This window comes from Leptosomus discolor, chromosome 8, assembly GCF_034619465.1.
Source record: "Leptosomus discolor isolate bLepDis1 chromosome 8, bLepDis1.hap2, whole genome shotgun sequence".
Lineage (NCBI taxonomy): Eukaryota > Metazoa > Chordata > Aves > Leptosomiformes > Leptosomidae > Leptosomus > Leptosomus discolor.
Window position 1 is genome coordinate 26,132,971 of NC_141398.1, and position 13,969 is coordinate 26,146,939.

Below are 13,969 nucleotides of genomic sequence, written 5' to 3' on the forward strand. Positions count from 1 at the left end.
CCAGGACTGAAATAATTTGGTGCATTTGGGAAAAAAAAAAAAAAAAATTCTAGTTGAAGGTTTAGACTATTGAAGAACATGTTAGTAAAAGAAGGATGTCATACCATGTGCTACCACTTAATATTGAGTTGTGATGCCTGTGACATAAATGCCATAAAAGAGCTCTGAGGTTTTGATGTGGGGTTTGTTGGGGTTTTTTGGGGGGGAATGTTTATTTCTTTGTTTGGGTTTTTGTTTGTTTGTTTGTTTTTCAGCTGGAGAAACAGTAGCATACTTTAAGGCAAGTATCACTTAAGATTTGTTCTTTTTGCATTCCCCTATCACCTTCAGAGCTAATGCTCTGTCATTGTGTTACACTATGCAAAACATAGTCTTATTTATCGAGGATCGGCATAAAAAGAGGATTTGGATACCAGGATCTACCAGTGAGTACTCCTGAAATCATGACCTCACAAACTGATCTTAGGTGCCTTGTGTTCCATTTGTGTGACCTAGCAGGCTTTCTGCAGTTTTCAAAAGTAATGATCAAAATGCCAACTGAAATCCAACAGCTCTATAGAAGTTCAGCTTTTTTCCAAAATCAGCCCCAAATCTCATTAGTTATATTGAGTTAGAATATTGGAGTCCGATCTTCTTTTACATAACTTTCCAGCTCACTTCTGCAGCCTGATTCTCCACCATATAACTGTCTTGCTGAAAGCAGAAGACATTAATGTTCTTTCTACCTTTTTTAGTAGATCTGACACTGTTGGACAAGATTCTTCTGGCCTATTTTGAAAAGCTTCCAAATTGCTGGAAGGGAATTCAGCTGAAAGATTCCCACTAAGTGCTCATGCAATGCTTTGAAATTTTGCCTGTGAATGATTAGACAGTGTTTAGATGAATAAAAGAAAATCTAAATACCAGGATGTGGTGAGATTTCAACTCCCTACAAGATACTATTTATAAATTACTCTGTATTATATTCAAGTCACTCATAGACCTTTGGTGCAAAACTAATTTTTGTTCTGCTGAAATAATAGAGAGTATTCTACTTTTGCTGCAGCAACATAGAATTATAGATTCTGTTACTTGGGAACATCATTTCTAGAATAGTCTATAAATCTTTCAACAAGTGTTTTTGTGGGAAGAAGATTCACTGAAAATATAAGGTCACAGAATCTTGTTTGAGGTGAGGATTTTTCAACGTACATCTCTGAAAACTTTCAAAATTAAAAAAGCCTTAGTTCTACCTTTTGAGATGAAAAATTGGAATTTTTTTAGGACAAATGCATTTTCCATACTACAAAATATGTAAGTGGAAAAGAGACTGATTTTACTGTTACTTCTGTGTAGGAAATTAAAGTTTTGAAGACACACCAAGCTGAATGATCACGCTTTAGTATTTCATATAATGTCAGAATCATTCAGAATTTCCTATGCTTGGCATTAATTCAGCACATGAAATTCTGGCCTGAGTTGCAATAACAAAGAACTGCTTCAGTTCACTCAGAAATTCAAAAGCAAAACCATGCAGAATAGGGGTACGATAAGAGGAGACCTATATCTTCAGGAGTGCTGTTCAAGGCTCTTTCCACAGCTAAACACACTTCTTTTAGTCGTTGCAGTGAGAAAATTTGCCCTAAATTTATCTTTTCACAGAATATTTGGGGAAGAATCTAAAAGCCTTTGTTCTCAGGGAACTGCAAGAGCTGCAATTACACCAAGCCCCTTATGGAGTATCCTGGTGGGACGAGGGCCCTTTTGCAATGTCCTCTTCCGCAAATCCAAACAGAAATCGGGCATAATAAGTTTCAGAATGAGGATGCTGAATTCACCTGCTACTTCAGCAGAACAAATCAGGATGCATACTTCCATCCTGCATATCAGGACGAGAGAGATCAGTGCTGGAGACAAAGGAGGAATAAAACAAACTGTCTGCAGTGAGAAAAATGAGATGGGGAAACTCCACAGTCTGCTGAAGGAAATCCAGTATTCTGTTCTTTTTGTCAGATGAGAAATTTTTTCAGAGTCAAATATAACCGATAAACAGAGTTTTATGACTAGGAACTTTATTTCTTTCTTCTATGTGCTGGGCTTGTGTCCATTTGAAGACAAAGCAGGGTGCTATGAAATACTTCAGACAGCTTTTCTGCCCAGGAAGGGTGCTTTAGAGCTACAGTGAATGACAAAACCATGCAGAGGGATTTGGAATCAACCATTTGCATTTAATTGCTGAACCAAACAGTACAGCTTGTATACCTACAGGTCCATAGTCTGGATGCATGGAAAGAGGAGGTGAAGAAGTGAGACTATATTTTGAAGGTCTGAGTAGAAATTAATAAACTATATTTCCAGGGTGGAAATGCATTTGACATCACTTCAAGGCAGGAGAGGCTGGCTTTGTACAAGGCTGGGATGATGTGATCTCAGTGGCTTAATTATGACCTTTGGGTAGAGCCCTGCCATTAAGTCTCTGTGAAGGTCTTTCCATGAGAGGGAGCCAGATGCAGCCACTAACAAGGAGCCAGAGGCCAAGCCACAGCCTTTTGCTTCACTGCTGACCATGTAGCAAGTTGAATCATGGTACAACAGATACGGTATGTCCCCAAAAGTTCGTCTCCCATCCTAACTCAGACCCTCAGCTGCAGAGCAGAGCTGAGCCTTAAGTTATTATTACCAGCATAAAAGCCATTGCCTCAACTGGCTCTAATTCTCACTCACTACAGCTCCTGGTCCCCACACACAGGCCAAAGTTAAGGACAACTAAGCTCTACCTTCACCCTTCAGGAAGCAAATCTCAGGATGACCACCAAGACAAACTGATACATCGGGGGGAAATCTGGCCTACCAGGGCCAGCACTAAATACATCCTGGGGATAAACAGAAGTCTGTCTCTGCTCTCCAGAGTTATTGATCCACTGCCTTGCAACAGCGCTGAATTCTCCCTCACTGAAACAGCCTAGGTACTTGCAAGCAGAGTCAGGAAAGCCCTTCCACACAAGTCTACCAGCTATCCTCACCAGGAAGCAGGACCAAGGTCAGAGATTTCTGTGCTAGTGCTTTAGAAGTTGCCTTCAAATATAATGCTGCAATTATACCCTAATGAGTATTTCAATTCTCCCTAAAGGCAAAAAAATTGTCCCAAATATGTTTTTGCTGTTTTCTAGTATGTCAGCTGGCTGCTCTGCAATATGTATCAGAAGCAGCTATAGTTCTTAATGGTGTGGGAAGTTTGGGTCATCGTCCTGCTGGTCCCATGGCAGACAGAGAAATTCAAAATCTGTTCTCTCTCCTCTCCTTCACTTTTTTTTTTTTGCTGTCTCTGAACAGCTTGAATGGCAGACTAAAGAATAACCTGTTCACAGCTAATGTGCAGTAACAGGATTGAAGAAAAAACTGACTTAAGAAGCTTTCACCTGGGTCAGGACATATTGATACCATATTTAAAGATATATATGCTCTGCACTCTTGTGCAGAGATAAAGGTTTCAACTAGAGGCTTTAAAAAAAATAAATGAACCAACACCACACTCCCATGACACAGCTACTGAACTATTAGACTATGTGAGACAATCTCTACCCACAGTGTTTGCTCTCTTCACAGGTTATGGAGTGCTACAAATGAGTCAAAGAAAATGTTTCCTTCCTATACAAAACCAGCTATACAATAAGGATTACTTTTCACTGGTTCTGAGTGCCCAAAGAACAAGACAAAGCCACTGCAACAAACTGTGCCTGACATAATGTCAGAAAAAGAGGACACCCTTTTAGGTCATAGCCATCTCTGACAGCCACTGAGCCACTCACTTCTTTGGCACAATTCAACTTTTGTGTACCTCAATCTTTTCTATACTGGATCTCTAAACCTGTTTCATTAGTGGGTATCAACACCATGGATTTTATCTCTCACCAGTGTCTTCTCTTCCAATAATGACAAGGTGGGTCTTTTGGACAATGACGTCAATGAATCCAACAAGTTCAAATCCCAGAGTCTTCAATTTCCTGTAGAATGCTGGATATGAGGGATTTTTCTATTACCTTTTATTACAGTTTCAAATATCATTAATGATAAAAAATAGTGCAAAACCAGTGGCTGTTATGCTGGCTGTTATAAAGCAGATAACTTTACCAGCCCAACTTATAAATGGCCTGAGCCAGCTTTTCAGAAGCCTTACTATCAGTTTTGCATAGCTTGCACTATAATAAACCCGTATTATGCATTTACTTTGACTGTAATCCCATAGTCTTAAGAGTAAATTCAGCTCTTGCTTGTGTATGTGTGTGTATGCAAGCTCATCTGCTTTGAGTGATGCTGAAACTGCTTATATTAGGCTTAAATTCAGTCCATAGACATTTTTGCAGCAGCTAAACTGTTTGAGTTTTTTCATAGAGTCACAGAATCACAGAAAAGTCTAAGTGAGGAGAGACATCTGGAGTTCCTCTGATCCAGCCTTTTGTTGAAGTCAGGGCCTTATATCAGGTTATGCAGGTACCTGCCGGAGTCTCTAGTATTTCCAGCAAAGCGAATCTTACTGATTCTCTGTGCAAAACATCCCAATTGATTCTCATGTTTCAGATATTTTTTCCCCCTATAGTCAGACAGAGGTTCCCTGACACTCTTCATTGCCTGTTGCCTTTATTCTGTCACCACATACTTGTGAAGAGAGAACTTCCATCTTATCTATAATTACCTTTTAGAGATTGGAAAACTGATTAGCACCCCACAAAGCCTTCACTTCTCTAGCTTGAATAAACGCAATTTCTTCATCCTTCTTTCATATATCAAGTTCTCTAATGCTCTAATCATCTTGGTGACACCTCCACTGAACCTGTAGTTTTTTTCAATGTCTGCTGAACTGGAGGATCAAAACTGGACACAGTATTCCAGCCGTGGCCTATCAAATGCCAGTAGCATGAAATAATCACATCACTTGATCTCCTGGCTTCACTGCAGCCCAATGGAATGTTTGCTTTCACTGCTGCAAAGCTTCAGTGTTGGGTCATGTCCAGCTTGCTGTCTACTGAGACTCCCTGATCCTCTCAGCTACACTACACTCCGGCAGGCAGAGCCCAGTCTGTATTGCTGCTTGGGATAATTCCATTCCAGGTGCAGAACTTCTCATTTATCTCTGTTAAAACCTTGTTGGGCCAACCTTTGAGCGTGTTAAATGTATCTCCGTACAGTGGCTTTTCCTTCTCACATTCTACCTCTTTTCCCATTCTTGCATTGTCTGCAAGTTTGGCACAGATGCATTTGAGGTGTTCATCCAGATTGTTTATAAAGATACTGAATAGTATCAAGCCCAGTGTCAGTCCCTGAGGAACTCCACACGTGGACAACTGTAAATTTGACTTTGAGCCACTAGCCACCAACAACTCTGAGCTCAGCAGTCTAGCAGTTCTCTGTGTAACCTGTGGCCCTTATCCATATTTTACCAGGCTGTCAACAAGGATGTTGTGGGAGATCATGCCAAATGATTTGCTAAAATTAAGGTAAGTGGTGTCCAAAAATACTACCATCATTCATTGACCAAGTTGTTTCGTAATACAAGACACTGGGGCACAGTTTACCCTTGATAAATCTGTGATGACTTTTTCCAGTCACCTTCTTGACCTTTCTGTGCCCAGAAAGAGCTTCTATGAGGGTCCATTGTACATTTTTTTCCAGGAATTGAAGAAAGAATGACTGGTCTGTCTTTTCCGAAATCACCTTTTTGCCTATTTTATATATAATTGTAATATTTGCTCTTTTCCTGTCATCTGGGACTCCCACAATCCCCAAGATCTTTCTGAAAAGATAGAAAAGAGCTTTGCAAAAATGTCAGCAAACTTGACACCGTTGGGTGCATTCTGTCACATTTTATGGACTTATGTGTCCAGTTTTTACAGAAGGTCCCTAACTTGACCCTGCTTTACTGTTAGTGATTTGCCATTTGCTTTGCCATTGCTTCCTGTCACAGGGACTTGGGGTTAACTTTACCTATTAAGACCGATGCAAAGAAGGCATTAAGCATGTCAGCCTTTTCTATGCAATTTCTGATCTAACTTGCCAAGCCTGTTCAGCAGCAGGCCCACACCATCCTTGTACTCTGGTTGCTAATAACATGCCTATAGGGGCCTTTCCTTGTTTTCTTGACATACCTTGAAAGCAGTCCCAAAGTCTTCCAACACTCCCAAAATCCTTTAACCTCCAAAGCAGACTCTTCTGGGATTCTTCATAACAGCTCCGTGAGGCAAGTTGAAATCTGCTTCTATGAAGTTCTGGTCTTTATTCTGCTACTTATTTCCTCTGCCTCTTAACATATTAAACTCTACAATTGTACAGTCACTGCAGCCCAGGCTGCTGTTGAAGGTCATAATAATAGTAATAGGTAATAGTAACAGGATAATAAGAGGATACAGGCCTACAAGATAATAACACCAATCTACAGGCCATAAAACCAGATGCAAATTCCTTGTCCAGCTACATTTAGAAGGCAAGTTTAATAGCATCATTAGGTACTGGATAATATGGCTCTCATCCTTCTTCCTATGAGCTCAGTAGGAGTCTCTGGTTAAAGCTTAGTTTGCAGGAAAACTTGTGACTAGTCACATGATCCGCAATGACTGTGCACAACCTACCTTCCCCACACACCATATTTTACACTACAAATTATTTCTCTGCAAAAATCAGAAGAAAGCAAATGACACATTTTTAACAATTGTGGACTAATGGGTGGGTAGAGAAGGGATATCGAGATTTTTCAGAAATTCTTGAGAAAAATCTTGATTTCACTACAGCCAAAAGTAAAACTCTTATGAACCTTTCTGGAGCCAGGGTTTTACCCACTCCACACCTGCCCTGACATTATTACAATTTTCAAAAAGTTCTGTAAGTTCTAAAGGCTACATCCTGTCACATGTTTAAATTTTGTTAGAACTGAAGAATCCCTTTGAATTCATTTAGATTATTTATAAACATAGATAGTTGATAGATGATAAACACAGGTGACACACAAGTTCCCCATTGAAAGTTTATCTTTCGCCTAGGAATGTCAGAATACCAATCTTCAGACTGCAAAGGTTTACATCTAGGAAATGCTTCTCTTGCCACCATATGTCAGCCAACTAGGATTATTTCTAAGAACAATTATTTACTACGAGGGAATTATGTTGACATCAATTTAGTTAAAACAAAGAGAGGCACTCATATAACAAAACAACATCTTTATCCAATGTTCTTTCAAATAATCTCCCTGGGCTTTAATAAAAACTTCTGTGAATCTGAAAATTTTAAAGTAGGCAGCAGGATACTATCATATACTAAGAACTTGCAATTTTTTGGTCATTCTCTCTGTCACAATTGTTTCCAAAGGCTGGAGTTTTAAGCAATCTCAACATTGTTCAATAATACTTAGAAATTAAATAGTTGCTGTGCTTTGCAGAGTCTTCTGATGGAGTTCTGCAGGTAGAAACTGAGGACTGAAGCCAAGTAAAGTCTGGGATTTCTAAATGGCAAAAATCAGAACTGTGCTATCTCAGACTTTCTTTCCGGACTAAATGCATTTTCCAGAAGTTGGCAACAACAGGATGTCAAGTCTTAGTCTTTTCTATTTCTACATTTTCCTTCTAATGCTAAATAGTCGAGATTTTTCAGGAATTTTTCAGAATTAAAAGCCTTCTGCAATAGTACCTTCCCTTATGCTAGCTTTTGACCTAACATAATAATTAAAACCAAAATAAAGGAAAAATAGCCTTATTTAGCTACAGTCACTGCTATTTTATTACAGACAACTCCACCAGTTCCCACAAGAATATTTGTAATCTTTCTTGGTATCTTTCCTAAAGTCTCAGATCCCACAGTCAAGTAAAAACTTTCGGTAAAAAGTAAGTGTTAAGAACAGAACATGTGTGAATTTTTTAAAAAGCTGAGAATATTTGAAGTAGTGTCAGGATTTTATGATGCTTGGCTCATGCTTTTTGAAGCTCAAGGTTGGCAATACACACATTCACATTGCCATAACTTGTCACAATATTGCTGTCCTCATTCTGTTCTCAACAAAACTTTCCTGATGCCAATTTTATTATGGAAATAGTTTTCTAGAAACCACTGCATGAAATGCAAACATAATAACTTATCTTCAGGCTTGATGATTCTTAGGGTGTCTTCTTTCTCAGAGTCCAGCTGCCCTTACCTATGGTCAACTCCAACTTTCCATTTACGGATAATGAGGCAGCTACACCTTCACACAACAGCATGATCCTTTTAATGCAGCAAGGTACTCGAAACAAACCCAGTCTAGCTGTTAAAACTGCTTTTCCATAGTGCACATATTTTTCGCTGCACCTGTATTCTCAAGACCAAAATAAAAGACATTTTCCTGTCTACAATTTCTTCATATTTCATGCGATTTGTTGGAATGGAATGTGAGTACAACATTCTGTGCAAATTAGTCCAAAACTTGATAAATTGTGAAGTGAAAAAGACATTCTCTAGAATCTGAGAAATATGAGTCCTGAAAAAAACACACCCTAGTAACCACTTTGTTAAGATAATGTCATCAATATTTGCAAGTTTAATCTCTTCTGGACGTACATAGACATGCAAGAAAACAGTGTTCTTGCTTTAGAGTCTTTGGGATTTGCAGTAAAGGCCCTTAATATCATTGGCATAATTAAATTACACCACTAAAACAAGAAGCTTAACTTCGCAATGTTTTTACTAAATTTACACAATGATCCTGAAATAATTCAGACCCACTTCACCCCTTTGCTATACTGTATGCTGTTGAGTAACAACATAGATAGCAGATCAGTATTATTTTATCCTTAATGTTTAGACAGTAGGTAAAAAAAATCAGCTTTCCAAATGCTGTAAAGATTCAAATTCATCTTCATGAACTTCAGATCTACACATTCCAGTATAGGAGAAAAATGCTGTTAATTGAAACTCACAACAATTCAATTTCTTAGGACAAAAATGTTTTGTCTCATTTTGCATTTCCACACAGTATCATTCATCAGACAGCCATGCCACAGGACCCTGCCTCTTGAGATAGCAAGGGACTAAAAACTGAAACAAATTCTCACGCTGGTATGAAAGCATATTTCTGAACCATACGTATTAGCAAGATAATGCTTTGCACTAATTCCTTATTGAGCAGACTGTAGCACTAAAGCATTATCCATGAAGCCATGCATAATGGTAAAAGCAATCTACCCAATGATGTGATAGGTAAGTAAATGTGGAAACAGTGGGAGAGAGTATTTCTTTGCTTTATGATGCCAAAAAAAAGCGCTTTCGGCTTATTGGCCTTTGAAAGACAGGTGATTGTAACTGTGCACATTTCTCTGCAGTGTACATTCTACTAAAGAAGCGCAATTTGAATAGCTTAAGTTTTCAGGGCTGCTCTAACTTTCATTTTGTCTGGATTACTGTGAATGCTCCCACATGCTGGATAGGCACAATCAAAAAGAATAAGATATCAACAAGAGAAATAGGCAAAAGGTGCATGTGTTCCTAGGGTAAAATTTGGGTTTTTTTCTTTCACCTTTCTGTACTGCATTCACATACTGCAGCTGGCATTACTAAGGAGTGCTAAGGCAGAATACCTGGGACAGCTCTGAGATGAAAAGAAGCCGGGCGAATTCATATTCCGTGCCTAATTCTTATCAAGTCTAATGAACAGAAAGCATCTACTAGCCTTTTAGAAATGAGAAAGAAAGAAATAACAAAACATCGTCAGTGTTTGCTGAGCAGGGCTCATTTTCAACTACTATGAATATTTGTCATTTAAACATACAGTGTCCCAGAAGCTGCCACACTGACAATGCTTTTCAATTATGAGGATATATGAGGAAAGGCATGTCTGAAGTTTCTCTTCTCCTGAAGGGTGACATCTGTCTGAGTAGCAGACTCTGCTCTGTAACTTAAAGTATCTGCACTATCTCACTATCTCTTTTGCAGTGTAATATATCCATTGTGTCAGTTAGAACAAGGCAGTTAGATGCTCCTTACACCTCCTGTTAACTTGGGCAACATTCATGTTGCCAGAGATAATTAAGACTCATAGTTTACACACTGGACTTGTGTAGAAACAGACACTGTCTTCTTTCCTGTTTTAACTTTGTTTCTTGGTTGCTTCCCTCCAAATATTATTGGTCATTATCATTAAACACAGTCAGTTTATCACAGCTCTCATTTGAAGTGTGCAGTTCATAACAGACATTATAACCACTACAACAAAATAAATCTTTCTTTCTTTCAGGATAGGTCATTCCTTCTCTTGCAAAATGAGAGGATTGTTATGATTGTCCCTCCACGGAGATGTGCACTCAGAAATCTAGTGGAGGACCATGTCTGAGCCCCAGGACAGAGATGCTGAATGTAGCTTCCACCATAACCTTGCCCAAGCTTCAAAAAATTCATGGAGAAAAACCTGTCCCTTTTGCCTAGCCTGGATTCCGAAGAGTGTCCCAAAACCCATTTCTATCATCGCAGCTGATCTCCACATTCCCAGTCATATTCTGCCCCTTGTAGGCAGGGCTTCACTGAAAATATAACGTGATCTTGGGCTACATCATCCCTTCACAATGTCCTTCTCTCAGGAAGGGGCATGACATTCTCCACCTATCTGGTTGTGTCATCCTCTACATGCCCAGAGTCCTGTGATCAGCAGTAAGTGAAGGACAGAATTGCAGAAATAACTGAGCTGCTCTTCCACAAAATAGAGAGGCACATGCAGAAGGACTGGTTTTCTGCATAAATTGTGAAAGAGTCCTCACATTTGTTCACTGCCTGCATGTTGCCCTCATTAGCAAACTCTCAGTACTTTCAAGACTGGTCCATGAGAAGTGGAAAAAAAGTCTAGAGGGGGTTTTAGCCTTACTTTACTGATTTGGCAGTAGGCTCACATGGAAACCAAATTGCAGCTAGTTTACCTGTTTATTTTTTAATTTTAGTTCGTTTCTCATTAGTAATTGTACGGAACCCTAATGACCATGAAAATACAGAATGAGCTATTTTTTACTCCTCTTCCAGCTGGGCAGGTCTCTGAATTATTTCTCCTCATTAAGTAAAAAACCTTCCATTTGGTCGGCATGACAGTGACACAGGCTCTCTCAACAGCTGTTTCAAAGGCTGCTGGAAACTACAGAGCTTTCAGTATGGGAAACAAAAGTATATACCTCCACATTATTAAAAGTTATGCGGGTAAATCCCCGCTCATTGAGATAAGAGTATGCCTCATTCAGCATCAAATTAATAGTCAGCTTTTTCCTAATTCGCCATAGCAACAACGGTATAATGGCAAAGGAGTGAGAACAGCCTGGTAAAGCAGACTGTGTGGTGAGGACAGTAGATGAAGCAGACAACAGCTTACATTTTATATTTGTTGCATGCAGAGCTTTGCTAGTGGTCAGTGCAAGATTAGCAGAAAAGGCAAGAAGATATGGTGTACAACAGTGTCCTCTAACTACCTATGAGAAGTATACAGCATGTTCTTGCAACTTTCATGAACGCTACATGGCCCTCCAGGCGAAACATTTAGCATTTCAACTTCCCAACTGGAAATAATACTGCAATCTGTTAAGAGACGATGAATTGTGGAGTTCCACATTTTCTTAAGACGTAAAATAGGGAATCAAGAAAAATAGATGAATACATTTTATTACCTCCAAAACCAGCCAGACACATACGTAATGGAGCTCATAGTAAACTGTTGCTACAGGGTAGAATCTGTGAAGATGATAAACCAAAACGGAAAGTATTACCTTACAAATGAAAACAAAGCTATGGAAAAGTTGATTTCATACTAATATGCAGGATGGCAGTACACAACAAAAGCTGTCCAACATCTAGCCCTCTATGAAATATCTCAGAAGATAGTACGCTTCGTTACATTCAGCTGCATGCTCCATTTTGCATAGTGTACATCTGTCTCTGAGGTTTTGTGCTCTCACATGGACGTAATTACGGAACAAAGTGAATAGAAAATCTGGAAGAAATTCCAAGTTGCAAGCCCATACTCTTGAAAGGTACCTTAAATATTTAGTACTCAGTATATTCTAACCTCTTTGTCTCACCCAAAACCCCCCCTTTTTTTTTTCCTCTATAACCAACTGCTATTTTTTAGAAATTTATAAAATTGCATGCCTCAAAATATCCTTTCAGAACCATTAAAATCATTGAAAGAAGATAACATTAAGCACAAATAAGAGTGATAAGATTGTACCATAAACTAATATAAAATGTCAAGTCACTGAACAGATCAAATAATTTCCATCACAGTGGTATGAGATCCTTCATCATGTTCAACTAACTGGGACGACAGGCAGCAATATGACGATGAAAACAAATCTCTAAAAAATTAAAGAATGAAAAAAATATGAAAATAAATGCAATGTTGTACAGCAAACTAAGTACAACTCTAAGCAGGTAAGCGAAATACCTTAGTAACATGTGAGACACTTGGGAGTGGAAAAACTTGAGATTTTTTCCTTCATGGCAATTGTTTTATACCTAGTATTTACATCATTCCACGTTCAATTTATACTGAATTCCACTGACCTCGCATATAATCAAGTCAGCACCAGTGAAAGCCATTTTATCTTAATAAAATAACTTCTTTATGGTCTTTGATAACACAGTCAACATTAGGTGCTCTTACCTGTTTACCTGTAACTATTCAATAACAGTAGATCATCATGTCTGAATACTATGTGGCTTTAAATACTTTTTAAATTTTGTATGAGTATATACACTAAGCTACCACCTAACACACACTTATTCTATTGACATAGAAATAAAAGATGTCCTTGGGTATTCTCAATGCACAAAGTATGAAGGATTCATAAAAAAGAAATTACTAGTTACCCTTTCAGTCACAGAAACTAGATGAAGGTCTCAGAACTTGAACTGAAGAAGTTTTTTTTTATTTTTTTTAAAGGTATCTATACCTTTTACACCTCATGTACAACCGGAAATGCAATTACAATTTCACACCTTTGTGTTTTCAACTCAAGTATGAGCAATATGAGATGATGGGTTAAATTCGGTGCTTGGGATTTTTTTTTACTTCACCTCTAATTTCATATGGCTCCTCTTTGTATTACTGTGAGACAACACAACAGTGTATAGAAGATTAGAAATTATACACTTCATAAATATCTATGACACATTCTGTATGGTTTTGTTTAAACTATCTTAATCTCATAGAAGCAGGTGGTACATTCATCCTATTGTCAATCTGCCCATACAAACAGCAGGTAAATTTGGCTTTTTAGAGAGGACTACAAAACCTCTACAACAATTATACATACAAATCTTATCCTTCTTGCAACACTCGTGAAATTTCATCATCCTCCTCTTCTCAAGAAGTATGCTAAGACTTTCAGGAAAGGCAGAAAAAAAACAAAACAAAACAAAACCCCACACACCATCAGAGGAGCACAGCTGATTTAATAGCTTCCTCTTCCCAGCCTGAGCTTTTCTAAACATGGATGCCCTTTCGGTTTCAAATAGTATGACTAATAACTGCTATATATGCCTCTGAATCTGCTATGCCCATTAAGCTATAGTTAGTTTTCCCTCCACCTCTTACTACATCAAACACAACAGTCACCTTTTCTTAATGATCTTATTCTACAGGCAAACTTATTTGCCTTATCTCTCATTCCTTATGTAGCTTTTAACTGAGTTACAGTAAGCAACCCAGTAGTGTTGCAGTTAGCATGTAGAACAGACATGTTTGTTCCTCTGTTAATTTAAGCCTATTGAGGCTTGTATTAAAGAGCTTTTAAAGATAATTGAGAACCTCAACCTTTTTGTTTACCCAAGGCCTTGAAAATCTTATCTTCTTTTGACTTTAATCTGGTACACCTTTGATGTTAGTTGTTAACCTGCTTGTATTTATCAACAACTCAAAATTCACATTACTACAGAGAAGAAGTAAGCCTCTGCTTTGTCTGTGCATGTGCTGGAGGGGAGGGGGACAAGGGTGGAGAGGGAA